This window comes from Ochotona curzoniae, unplaced genomic scaffold (genome assembly GCF_017591425.1).
Source record: "Ochotona curzoniae isolate NIBS_2020 unplaced genomic scaffold, NIBS_Ocur_1.0 contig_3037, whole genome shotgun sequence".
In the NCBI taxonomy this organism is placed as follows: Eukaryota; Metazoa; Chordata; class Mammalia; order Lagomorpha; family Ochotonidae; genus Ochotona; species Ochotona curzoniae.
In genome coordinates this window covers 5638937-5652044 of record NW_024465699.1, presented here as the reverse complement: position 1 = coordinate 5652044, position 13108 = coordinate 5638937, and the positions used below count along the sequence as shown (strand labels likewise).

The 13108-nt window shown below is 45.0% G+C and overlaps 1 pseudogene; it reads left to right on the top strand.

Annotated features, from left to right (window-relative positions):
* Positions 1 to 1183: 1183 nt before the first annotated feature.
* Positions 1184 to 12437, top strand: LOC121155701 (annotated as a pseudogene).
* The last annotated feature ends 671 nt before the right edge of the window (positions 12438 to 13108 follow it).

The window sequence follows — 13108 nt, the reverse complement described above, 5'->3', positions numbered from 1 at the left end:
CTCCAGGCCGTCTTTTCCACTGAACGCCAGATGACAGCCAAAGGCTGTCATTATTTCTTGGTGCCAGAAATAAACATGTACGGGGTTGTAGAAGGGTGGCAGGTATAGGACTGGGAGGGACGGAAACTCAGCTCATTCCCAGCTCTGAGCAGACTTAGAGCCCCATGGAAGTCATTGTGCCCCTGCCCCTTCTTGCTGGGATCTCTCTCACCCTCTGCTCCCAGCCCACCCCCACCTGAGCCCAGACACTCTTCAGGCTCTTGTGGGGCAAATGGAGGAGTGTATGGAAATGAGGTTTCCTTGTCTCTGGGTCCCAAGCCACTATGCAGCTCATGATCCCACACTCAGATTTCACCTGCCTAGATCCAGTTGCCAGTGACTTTTCTGAATAAGCCTAGGACGTGTTCAGACTCCTGGTGGTCCCAGGTCATGACCTCATCGTTTAATGAGATAGTGGGACTTGGGCATTGCTTTCCTAATTGGACTTAGAAGCCTCAAGGAACATCTGTGTCTCTCAGTCCCACATGGTTTGGATTCCAGAGGGCAAGCATAGGTGAATGCTGAATAAATGCATAGAATGATGTTGGTATCAAAAACCCAGCCATGCCCAAAGCTGGCTTCTTATTTTGGAGGTTTTTAAACTTCCTACTCTGGGTTCACAGGGATCCCAGGACACATATGAGGAGTGGCCAGCTCTCATCACCGTTTGCCCCAGACGTCAGAAAGAAACTTATAAGGGGCAGTGTAGGTGTTCAACTGTATCCTTCATCCTGGAATGACAGAGACTCAGCTCATTCCCAGCTATGAGCAGACTGAAATCCCACAGAGGCCACCGTGGCCCTGCTCCCTCTTCCCTGAATCTCATCCTCTGCTACCAAGGTGCTTTCCACTGGGCACAGGCACTCCTCGAGTTCTTGTGGGCAAATGGAGGGAAGTATGGACATGAGGTCATTTTGTCTCTGGGACCCGAGCCACTGTCCAGTCCACATGTCCCTCACTTGGGCTCCAGTGCCTGGATACAGTTCCCCAGTGCCTCTCCAGCTTAAGCCTAGGCAGTGCTAGGACTCCTGGTATCCCCCAGGTCATGCTATCAATGTTTGCTGCTTTCCTTTTTGGATGAGAAGTTTCACCAAGCATCTTATGTCTCTCTGTCCCCCATAGTTTGCATTCCATGGTGCCAGGCATGGGTGGGTGCTGAGTAAATTTATGGCACCAGCTCGATGTCTGAAAGTCACACATGCTTGATATTGTTTTCTCCTCTATTGGAAGTTGGCAGATTTCCCACTCTGGGGACACAGGGAGCTAAGGACCCATGCAAACAGGGAACCGGTCTCATAGCCATGTGTCCCACCAGGATACAGGCCATTGTCTTTGACCCTCAGTGTGTCCTTGGTTGTCACAGTGCCCAGAGGTGTTCCTACATATGATAATCTTTTTTAACTTATTATTACTCTTGTTATTATTATCATTTTACGATACAGCTTCTAGGCCTTGGGAAGTCCATTGCCATCTCCCCTAGTCTCCTCCTCCCACCTCCTCAAGTTCCCCTATATTATTACTATAGTATAGTTCTTCACAAACAGTTATGCTCATCGTTGCAGGCATGGACAATGAGAAAGACTCCAGCATAGTATTGTCAAGACATAATTAACAGTTTCATTGGGAGTCCATTTTTGATCTGGAAGTAGAGATGCATACTGCACTGTATCCTCACATCTGGATATGATAGTCTCCATTACACAGTTACTATACATCCTCTTAAATGAAAAACCACAATACAAAATCAACAACAGGAAAAAACCAGAAATTTACAACACCATGAAGTTAAATACATGCTACTGTATATGATAGTCTCCATTACACAGGTACTGTACATCCCCTTAAATAAAATCTACTAACCAAAATCAACAACAGAAAAGAATAAAAAAACACCATGAAGTTAAATAACACGCTACTGAATGACTAATGTGTCACTGAAGAAACGAAAAAAATGATACTGTATGAGTCAGTGAAGAGAAAAACAGTGTTTTTGAAGAGATGAAATTAAATAAGAAACATCAAAATCCATGAGATATAGTTTCCACTTATCTTTGTTGATGAGAGATATGTCTTCTCCAGGCAACAAATAGATGCGTTTTATTTTTTTAATCCAGTCTACTAATCTATAGGACGTTTGATGAGTTTGAGTCATTTACATTCAGGGTGAATATGAATGGGTGGCCATTTGCTCCTGTCATCTTAGCAATGGTTTGTAATTGATTTAGTGTTCTGTCGTTATTTTACTGGAATGTTCTTTACATTTGCCTTTAGTTTTAGTAGGTGCTATTCCTTTTCTATGTCAAGAGAGTATCTTTTAGTATCATATGTTAGGGCAGGTTTGGAAGAGGCATATTCTTGGAGCTTTTGTTGGCTGTGCAAGAGTTTTATTTCATTTTCAAGGACAAAGGAAAACTTTGCTAGATACATTATCCTGGACTGATTTTTTTTTTTTTTTTTTTTTTTTGCTTTTAGAATCTGGACTATGTCACTCCATTCTCTTCTGGCCTGTAGAGTTTTCTGTGGGAGGTCTTCTATGAATTTAAGTGGCATTCCTTTATATGTCAGTTGAGGTTTTTTTCACGTGCATATTTAAGGATCTTTTTTTTATGTTCCATTTAAGAGAGCTTGATTATCATGTGTTGTGGTGAAAATAACTTTTTGTCAACCCTGTGGGGCGATCTGTACCCCTCCTGGATATTGTTCCCAATTCTTTCTCTAGATTAAGATAGATTTCCCTTATTATTACATTGAATACATCTTTTTTTAAAAAAAAAAAAAGATTTATTTTTATTATTTTTTATTGGAAAGGCGGATATACAGAGAGGAGAGACAGAGAGGAAGATCTTCCGTCTGATGATTCACTCCCCAAGTGAGCGCAACGGCCGATGCTATGCCGATCCGAAGCCAGGAGCCTCTTCCGGGTCTCCCACACGGGTGCAGGGTCCCAAAGCACTGGGCCATCCTCGACTGCTTTCCTGGGCCACAGGCAGGGAGCTGGAAGGGAAATGGGGCTGCCAGGGACAGAACCGGCGCCCATATGGGATGCCGGGCGTGCAAGGCGAGGACCTTACCCACTGCGCCACCGTGCCAGGCCCCATTGAATACATCTTTATTCCCAGCTTCCCTTTCTGTACCCTCGGGGACTCCCATAACTCTTACATTTGGCCTTTTAATAGTGTCTTTCAATTCCTGAATACTGTTTTTAGCTTGACACAGCTCTGTTTCCAGCTTTTGGTTTGCTTCCCACTGATGACAGAAATTATCTTCCAGTTCTGAGATTCTTTCTTCTGCTTCATTTATTCTATTGAAGATGCTCCACTAAACTTTTAATTTGCTCCACTGTAATCTTCATTTCTGATATATCAGCTTTTGTTTGATTCATTTCCCATGTACATGTTCCTTAAATTTCTTCAACTCCTGTATTATGTGCTTCTCATTGTTGATAAGAAACTTTATAGCAAGTGTTTTAAATTCTGTATCCCCCATTCTCTAGATGTCTTCATCGGTTAACTTTGAGGTTGGCAAAGGTTTTGCTCCTTTGCAGTGGAGTTTTCAGAATATTATTGTGCCTTTGTCTCTTTTTTTGCTCTTGATCATTGTTCTTCTAGTTATCAGATTCTTCTCCTTTGGGCAGCTTTCTAAGCTGTGTCACCCACGAGTCTACAATTCACTTTTACTTATTATGGTTGGCACATGGCTTTTTGTTTGCAGTCAGTTGTGCTACTCCCTCCAGTGAGTTCCAGCTCTGGGTTCTTTTTTTTTTTTTTTTTAAAGACTTATTTGTTCTTATTGGAAAGGCAGATATACAAAGAGGAGGAGAGACAGAGAGGAAGGTCTTCTATCCAATGGTTGACTTCCAAAGCGACCGCAACGGCTGGAGCTGAGCCCATCTGAAGCCAGGAGCCAGGAGCTACTCTGGGTCTTCCATGTGGATGCAGTTCCAGGCCATAAGCAGGAAGCTGGATGGGAAGCAAGTCAGCCAGGATACAAACCGGCGCCCATAGGGGATCCCAGTGCATGCAAGGCAGGAACTTTAACCACTATGCTATTGTGTCAGGCCCAGCTCTGAGTTCTTGTGTTAGACTTCCACCATGGTCTCCATAGCCCCAGCTCCTGGCTCATTAGTCTCCACCTCCTGTGATGCTGTGTGAGCTCCTTTCTGGATCTTTAATCTGTCCCATTGATCTTCATGTGCCAGAACCAGGCTGTTTTGATTTTATATAATATATATAATATGTATATAATATATATTTATATATATTGTATTACTATATATTATTACATCATTATAATCTATATAATATATAAAATCATTATATATTTATATATAATATATTATATATTTATATTTATATATTATATTATATAATATGGTATCATATTATATTGCTATTATTATTATTAACTGCCCAGCAGGACACTTTGAAGTATGATATGGCGATGCCTCCATCATTGTATTTGTTGTTTACAATTGCCTGAGCTATTTGGGGCCCAGCATGGTAGCCTAGTGGCTAAAAGTCCTCACCTTTATTCCTGTGATCCCATATGGGTGCTGGTTCTAATTCCAGCAGCCCCTCTTTCCATCTAGCTCCCTACTTGTGGCCTGCGAAAGCAGTTGAGGACAGCCTAAAGCCTTGGGACCCTGCATCCGTGCAGGAGACCTGGAAGAAGTTCCTGGATCCTGGCATCGAATGTGCACAGCTCTGGCAAATACAGTCACTTGGGGAGTGATCTTCAGACGGAAGATCTTCCTCTCTGTCTCTTCTCTGTATATCTGACTTTGTGATAAAAATAAATAAATATTAAAAAAAAGATTGCCTGAGCTATTTGGGGCTTCTCATGCCACCATAACAACTTTAGCATCATTTGTTTTCTTCCAGTTCTGAGAAGAGTGTTGTTGGTATTTTGACTGGGATCACACCGACTCCTTCAAGTATTTTCGGTAGTCCAGACATTTTGTAACACTTTGAGCACTTTTTCTTGCCTGATGACTCTGGTATAACTTTGAGGATCATATTGATAGCAGTGGTGAAATCAGGCATCCTTATTTGATTCCAGATCTTAACGGAAATGAATCTGACATTTACCACCCGTGTCGTACATTGTGCTAAGGGATATCCCCTCTTCACCCAATTTGCTTCAAGTTTTTGTAGTTTATCAAAGACTTTCTCTACATCTATTAAGAGAATCATGTGGCTTTTGTTCTTGACTTTGTTCATGTGATATGTCACATTTTTTGATGTGCATATGTGGAATCATCCCCACAAAATAGGGGTAAGTCCCACTTGGTCTGAGTGAATGATCTTTCTGATTGTTGTTGGGATTTAGTAGCTAGCATTTTGCTGAGCACTTTTTCATCTTGATTCAATCCTGGTGACTGGTCTGTAGTTTCCTTTGTTTGTAGTATCTTTTTGTGATTTGGGGATTATTCTGATCTGGGCCTCATAGAAGGAGTCTGGGCAGATGCAATCTCTTCTGGATGTTTTTGAATAGTTTGAGAAGAATTGGAAAGAGTTCTTTTTGAAAGTTTTGTGGAGTTCAGCAGTGAAGCACTCCAGTCCTGGGAGTTATCTGTTGGAAGGGTGTTTATCTCTTAAATCAATCCCCCATCTCAATTACTGGTCTATTTCAGTTTACTATGTCTCATGACTCCATTTTTGTAGATTGTACATGTCCAGAACTTTAAACATATGTTCTCCACTTTTCCATGTGTTGGCATATAGCTGTTTGTCGTAATTGCTTTTACTTCGGTGGTGTCTTTTTTCATCTCTGAAAATAATAGTTTGGGGCTTTTAAAAAAAGATTTATTTATTTTTATTGGAAAGGCAGATAGATATACAGAGAGGAGGAGAGACAGAAAGGAAGATCTTCCGTAAGATGGTTCACTCCTCAAGCAGCCACGACGGTTGGAGCTGGAGCTGAGCCAATCCGAAGCCAGGAGCCAGGAACTCTTCCAGGTCTCCTACATATGATCAGGTTCCCAAGGTTTAGGGCCACCCTCGACTGCTTTCCCAGGCCACAAGCAGGGAGCTGGGTGGGAAGCAAGTCAGCCAGGATATGAACCGGCACCCATAAAGGATCCTGGTGCGTGCAAGGCTTGGACTTCAACTACTATGCTACCGCACCAGGCCAATGCTTTGAGTTTTATTCATCTTTCTTGGTTTTTTGGGCCTATCATGTATTAGTTTTTTGTATTTTTCAGATAACCGGATTTTCATTTCATTGATCTTTAGTATTTTGTTTGTTTTGTTTTGTTGATTTCATATGTAATTGTTCCTCTTCTCTACCAGCTTTAGCTTTGGTTTGCTGTTTTTCAGATCCTTCTGATACACAGACAGACCACTTATTTAAAGTTCTTTTATGGCCTGGCGGCGTAGCCTAGCGGCTAAAGTACTCGCCTTGAACGCCCCAGGATCCCATATGGGTGCCAAGTTCTAATCCTGGTGGCCCCACTTCCCATCCAGCTCCCTGCTTGTGGCCTCGGAAAGCAGTCGAGGACGGCCCAAAGCTTTGGGACCTTGCACCCGCTTGGGATACCCAGAAGAAGTTCCTGGATCCTGGCTTTGGATTGGCATAGCATCGGCCGTTGCACTCACTTGGGGAGTGAATCATTGGATGGAAGATCTTCCTCTCTGTCTCTCCTTCTCTCTGTATATCTGACTTTGTAATAAAAATAAATAAATCTTTAAGAAAAAATAAAGTTATTTTAGCTTCTTGGTGTAGGCGGTAGCTGCTATCAACTTCTCTCTTTTTTTTTTTTTAATTTATTTTTATTGGAAAGACGGATATTAAGAGAGGAAGATCTTCCATCCGATGATTCACTCCCCAAGTGAGCGCAAGGGCCGATGCTATGCTGATCCAAAGCCAGGAGCCTTTCCGGGTCTCCTGCACAGGTGCAGGGTCCCAAAGCTTTGGGCCATCCTTGACTGCCTTCCCGGGCCACAGGCAGGGAGCTGAATGGAAAGTGGAGCCACCGGGATTAGAACCGGCGCCCACATGGGATCCCAGGTGTGTTCAAGACAAGGACTTTAGCCGCTAGGCCATGGCGCCAGGCCCTATCAACTTCCCCTCTTAACACTGTTTTTTTGCTTTGTCGCACAAGTTTTCATGCATGGTGTTGTCTTCTTCATTCACTTCCGAAAATGTTATTGAAATCTTCTATGGCCACTGTTCATTCTGAAGCTTCTATTAGAATACAGTCTCCATGTGTTTCCTTATTTTCTAGAATTTTTTGAGTTGTTGATTTTCAGTTTAGTTCTGTTGGTACAGGAAAAGACACGGTATGAGTTCAAGGTTGTTTTTCTTTTTGTTTTTGACTGAGACTTTCTTTATGACCTGGTGTATGACCTATCCTAGAGTAAGTTCAATGTACTTATGAAAACAATGTGTATTCTGTAAGTGTGGGATGAAATGTTCTGTAGATACCAATCAAGTCACTTTGGTCCATAATCGAGGTTAGCTCTGTTGTTTCCTGGTTAATTTTCTGTCTCATTGATTTGCCTATTGATGGAAGTGGGATTTTGTAGTCTCCCATGGCTGGGGTCTGTGCAGTGGGTGTGGATGACATAGAGGTGTAAAGAGAACAGCTCGCCTGAAACGCAATTTCACTCCTTTTGCATGGACACTCAAGCACCTGTGAATGAATTCTGCAATCTAGCAGGCATTGTTTGTCCCTATGAGATGGTTTTTGCAACTGATGTGAACTTTGGAGTTAATGTTACTGATAATGTCTGGGTGAGTGGGCCTTTAACAATTTGTGAGAATTAATGCACACAGGAGTACAATTAAGCCCATGCTGTTTCTAAACACTGTGTTATATGCCTAACTGTTGTCCTGGAACCTGACCTAGACATGCAGCATGCCTTTTGGGAAAGGGCTTGATAACTATTCTAAGAAGTAACGAAAGTGATGAGAGTATGAGCTGAAACTACAATGGCAATAAATAGTTACTGTGAACTTAAAAGCTATCCTGTCTTTGCAATTTCTGTGGAGCACAGAAAATCTGTTTTAGCTGCTTTAATATCTTTTGGCCAGAGGATTTAAAGGGTTCTTTTATTAATGCAGAAATATGCTTTAAATTATTGTTTGACTGTTTATGGTGATGTACAGTCTGTAGTTTTAGGGGGACTTAATGTTTAAAACTTTTGCCTTAGATCTTCATATTTTTCCTCCTGTGGCACATTTCTCCCATTAAGTAACAAATAATTTGTACAAATAGAAATGTAGCAGGAATGTATTACTGATTAGTAGGTAACCGCACATGCCTTAGCCTTGAAGTCCTGGTAGTTGCCAAATGGCTACTACTGATAAATGAATAATGGCTTGCTTTGAATAAAAATGATGATAGTATCATACAGAATTATCTTTAACTGCACCTGGTTAACAATGAACTAAAAAATAAAATAATCAAACATAGGTGCATGTCAGCTAAGTCATGAAGTTAAAAATAACAACAACAAAATGTTTACACATAGGCTTGTGATGTGTCTGAATAAATAAAAACGACAGCTTCTTGAGCTGTTAACAAAGGGCACCAACTGACTATGTCCAAGTTTCTTTTCCTCGCTGGCTCCGCACACCCTTCTCGAGCTCCCAACTTGGCTGGAGCTAATCTCCAGGACCCAAATGTCATTGTATTGTTGTGTTTGTCTCCTTTTAATCAATTTGCAATTGTTTTAAATAGTCAGGTGCCCTTGAATTTGGTACACATACATTTACTATCACCAGATCTTCCTTCTGAATTGATGCTTTAATCATTATATAATGTTCTTCTAAGTCACTTTTAAAAGATTTTGTGCTAAAGTCTATTTTCTCTGAGATTAATGTGGCTACACCTGGCCAGTATTGCTTTGGAAAGCACAAAATACTCTTTTCATCCTTTCTCTTTGTTTGTTTCTTTGTTGGTGAGATGTGCTTGCAGGCAGCAAATAGTGGGTCTTAATTTCTTTTTATTCATTCAGCCAGTCTCTATCTACCAAACTGGAAAATTTAGATCATTTACATTCGCTGCTATTATTGATAACAAATGACTTGATGCTATATTGTTCCATAAATATTCCTATTGTTTGAGTTTCCTTTGTACTTTTATTGGAAAGTTTTCCACCTGCTTTCATATTGATCATTATTCTCTGTGTGTAAAACATTGTGAAGCATCATTCCTAAGATCAGACAAGCATTGAAAAACCTTCAGCTTAGAGCAGATTGTAAGTAAGAAGGCAGGAAGAGAGACAGGGGCACAGTGGTCTCATGGGGCTTCAGCATTTACTCAGAGATTATCTTTGTTCCTCCAGGACAAAGAGTGCAGTTCAGAACTCCCAATTTTTTTTTTATTGGGCAACACAAATTCATGTGGCAATGAGCTGGCTCGTGCTGGAAGAGACAGCATGGAGGAATATTCCTTCCCAAGACATGTACTCAATCTGAGGAAGCTAGGAGACTGACACCTTGCTTGGTGGCAGAGCTTGATTGTAGGCATGTGGACAGTGAGGGAATGGCAGGCAACCCAGGACTGCAAGGATAACCAACCATCAGGTTGCAAAACCCACCAGACTAACGCATCCTGTAGGATAAAACCAGCTCAGCAAGCCCACCAACTTCAGCCAGCAGATGACAGTCCACAAGGTCATCCTCCATGAAGACTACAACAGAAAGTACCGCTTCAGGAATAACCTCATCCTGCTACAATTGGATGTCCCAGTGGATTTCAACTCTCACATCCAGCCGGCCTGCCTCCCAGACAACAAAATCATTTTGTGCATGAATTCTCCTGCTGGATAAGTGGGTGGGGTGTGCTCACTGAGGATGGTGAATTGTTAGAAGTAGACAGCAAGGCAAAGAGGGAGGGTGGTCTAGATGGAGGGAGCAGAAATGTTACAAAGGTAGTATTTTGAGAAGGTGGAAAACTAAAGTGTGATTAAACAAGAGTAGCAGGTGATATTGGCATGATCAGGAAGCTCAAAAGATGGCAGAAGATCTTGGTGACCAATTGTGAAGCAGTTCCTTGAAGGGTGGGCCAGCATTAGCATCCCTGCTCCTAACCTCCAGTGTCAGTCACACTGCCCAGTCACTGGCACAGCTGAGAGGGACACTCCCTCACTAAGCATAAGAGCAGGGCCGGGCCAGGCGCGGTGGTGCACTGGTTGGGGTCCTCGCCTAGCATGTCCGGGATCCCATGTGGGCGCCGGTTCTAGTCCCGGTGGCCCTGCTTCCCATCCAGCTCCCTGCCTGTGCCCTGGGAGGGTGGTCGAGGATGGCCCGAGGCTTTGGGACCCTGCACCCATGCGCGGAACTCGGAGGAGGCTCCTGGCTTCGGATCGGCATAGCATTGGCCGTTGCAGCCACTTTGGGAGTGAATCATCGGACGGAGGATCTTCCTCTCTGTCTCTCCTCTGAGTATATCTGCCTTTTCAATAAAAATAATAATAATAATAAATCTTAAAAAAAAAAAAGCAGGGCCAAGAGGATTGTCCAAGGCAGCTCCAAGTGTAGAGTCACAGCTCCAGTTGGGTCAGGGCTGGAGAAGCCAGTAGGGCAGAGAGCAGCTGAGAACAGGCAAAGACCTGATGATCTTCAGTAGCCCTTGTCTGTCTACCTCTTACCCTGATCAAGATTTTGCATCTGAATCCAGCCTGGAGTCTGATTACTGTGAAGCCCAACACAGAAAACACTGCCCAGAAGGGAGCTTGCCTCAAGGGTGCCAGCCAATATCAAATTTCCAAGGTCACATGTTGCTAAACCTGACTGGTCACAGCTGTCATCCTACTAAGCCCACCTACCACCAGTCAGCTCTGCCACCACTACAGCCAATCCAGGCGGCGCGCCCAGCATCCATCGCTTCCTTTGCCTGCTCTGAGCACACTCCACAGGCTGAGAGGTTACTGGGAGCTCAGGGAAGCGCTGTGGTTGTTTTCAGCAGTGCTTATGATCAGATCCAAGCCCAAACCCCACACCCTGAGTGCTCTGAGACTGTAATGCTTGTACCTCTTTTTTCTCACCCTCTCCACCCCCACGTCTTTGCAGCCACCCTGACCTCTGTCCCCAGCCTTGTCTCAGCCCGCCCTTCACCCTGACACCCTCATTGTTCTGCCCTGGGCTAAGCACATCCTCAGAGAGGCCTTCTCCAGCCCTTGTGCTGCTTGTGCTCCTCTCACTGGCAAGCAGGTGCCAGGTGGGGAGGGGTGGCTCCAACCACCCTCACACCTGTGTCTCCTCCTGCAGTTTTCCTGCCAGCGCCATTCCACCTGCAGGAAGCCAAGGTCAGCCTCATAGACCAAGACAGATGTGAGAAGTTTTACATTCCTCACCCAGCCATACCGCCAGACCAGGCTGTGACTGTGCAGGAAGACATGCTATGTGCCGGAGACACCAACGTTGAAAAGGCATCTGCCGAGTAAGTGACGCAGGCAAGGTCAGCACCCTCTGGGTGTCACCCCGACACACACCTAAAGTCAGATATCTGCAGTTTTCATTCAGACCATCAGGGCTGGCTTCTAGTTAGCTTTTCTCCATGACCTGGTGAAGAGAAGCACACATCTTGATTGCCTTTTCCATAAGCTGTCCACACATTCTAGGGTAGAAGTTGGTCAACCGTGCGGCAGTGTGCCTTCCGTGTTGGGTCTTCAGAGCTCTTGATAGATTATGGATATAGGCCCATGGCCACACATGCATATTATGAACGCCTGCCCCCATTCTGTGTAACCTTTGCATTTCATGTGGGTGAAACACAGGCCTGGGGAGGAAGTAAGTGGCCCAAGGAAGTGAGCAGCTTGGCCACTGTTGGGCACAGGGCAGGAGCTGGGTCCCCTCCCTACTCCTCAGGGCTGCCCCGTGTGTTCTTGCACGTTCCAGCAGTCTGTTGGACAGGGCTCTGGGGCTAGTTCCTCTCTGTACTCCTCCCTGAGATCTCTGATTATGTGGTCCCTGCCCATGAGGTCTCTGAGCATTGCCTCCAGTGGTCCTAACATTCACTCACATATCAAAGGAGACGCTGATTGCCTTGACCAATGAGCTTGAAAGACAGGAGTGCCTCTCCCATCCCTCCCTGCTCCCACCCTCACTAACTCAGCACTCTATCTCCTCAGGGAGACTCTGGGGGACCCTTGTCCTGCTTCTTGAATGGTGCCTGGCATGTGGTGGGGTTGAGCAGCTGGAACTGGGACTGCCAAAGTCCCATTGGCTACAGCGTCTTTGTCAGGATCACCTACTTTGCCAACTGGATCAAGGAAAAGCAGCAGGGCAACCCCGCCCCCAACCCCTCCTCAGTTCCTCCTCAGGAGAAGCCCCCTGCCATGACCAATAACCCTATTCCCGAAGTGGGCACTGTGTGCCAGCCCAGCTTCTTCCTGGTACTGCTGTTGTCTGCCACTTTGCCGTTGCAGCTTGCCCTCCAGAGCCTGTGACAGGCCTGGCCACCTCTCCAGGAGCCTCTGCTCAGGGCCCTGTACTTCCACACATACTTCCATCTCAGGGTCTTCCTGTCCATCAGAGGTGAGCAGAAGTAAACCAAGTCAAGCAACTTCTCACTCCTGTGTTGGAGCCATCTGTGTCATTGCTATCCAGACCCCAGCAGGGCCAGCCAAGCCCCAGCCGTATCTCAGGATACCAGAGGGAAGGCAGTGCCAGGGTGGCCCTGAGATGGGCATCCTGAAGTCACCAAGTCCCAGGCAGCTGTGACAGCCCTGGGCATGCACAGTGTCCTGCTGCTGTTCCGGACTGCGGCTGGCCAGGCTGTGGTACCCAGGAACCGGTCTCAGTCTCGGTGATTCAGATGGGTTGCTTTGGTCTGAGGGGATCCATCCTGCTGGCAAAGACCTTCCTGGAGGTTAGGAAAAGATCAGAGACCAAAAGCAAGAGACTTGAGGTCAAGCACCCAAGCAGCTGGGACACCCAGGTGGGTCTGTGATGTAGACAGTGGGGAGTCCTGGGGTGCTGGCACAGCACAGAGCTAGGGCTCAGATGAACAGGTTCTGGCAAGCAAGCTGTGACAAGCCCCACCCACCTCACTGTGCTCCACTTGCCTCCTCTGTGAAATATCAGTCCATTCACACTGACCTAGTGAGATGCTGCCCAG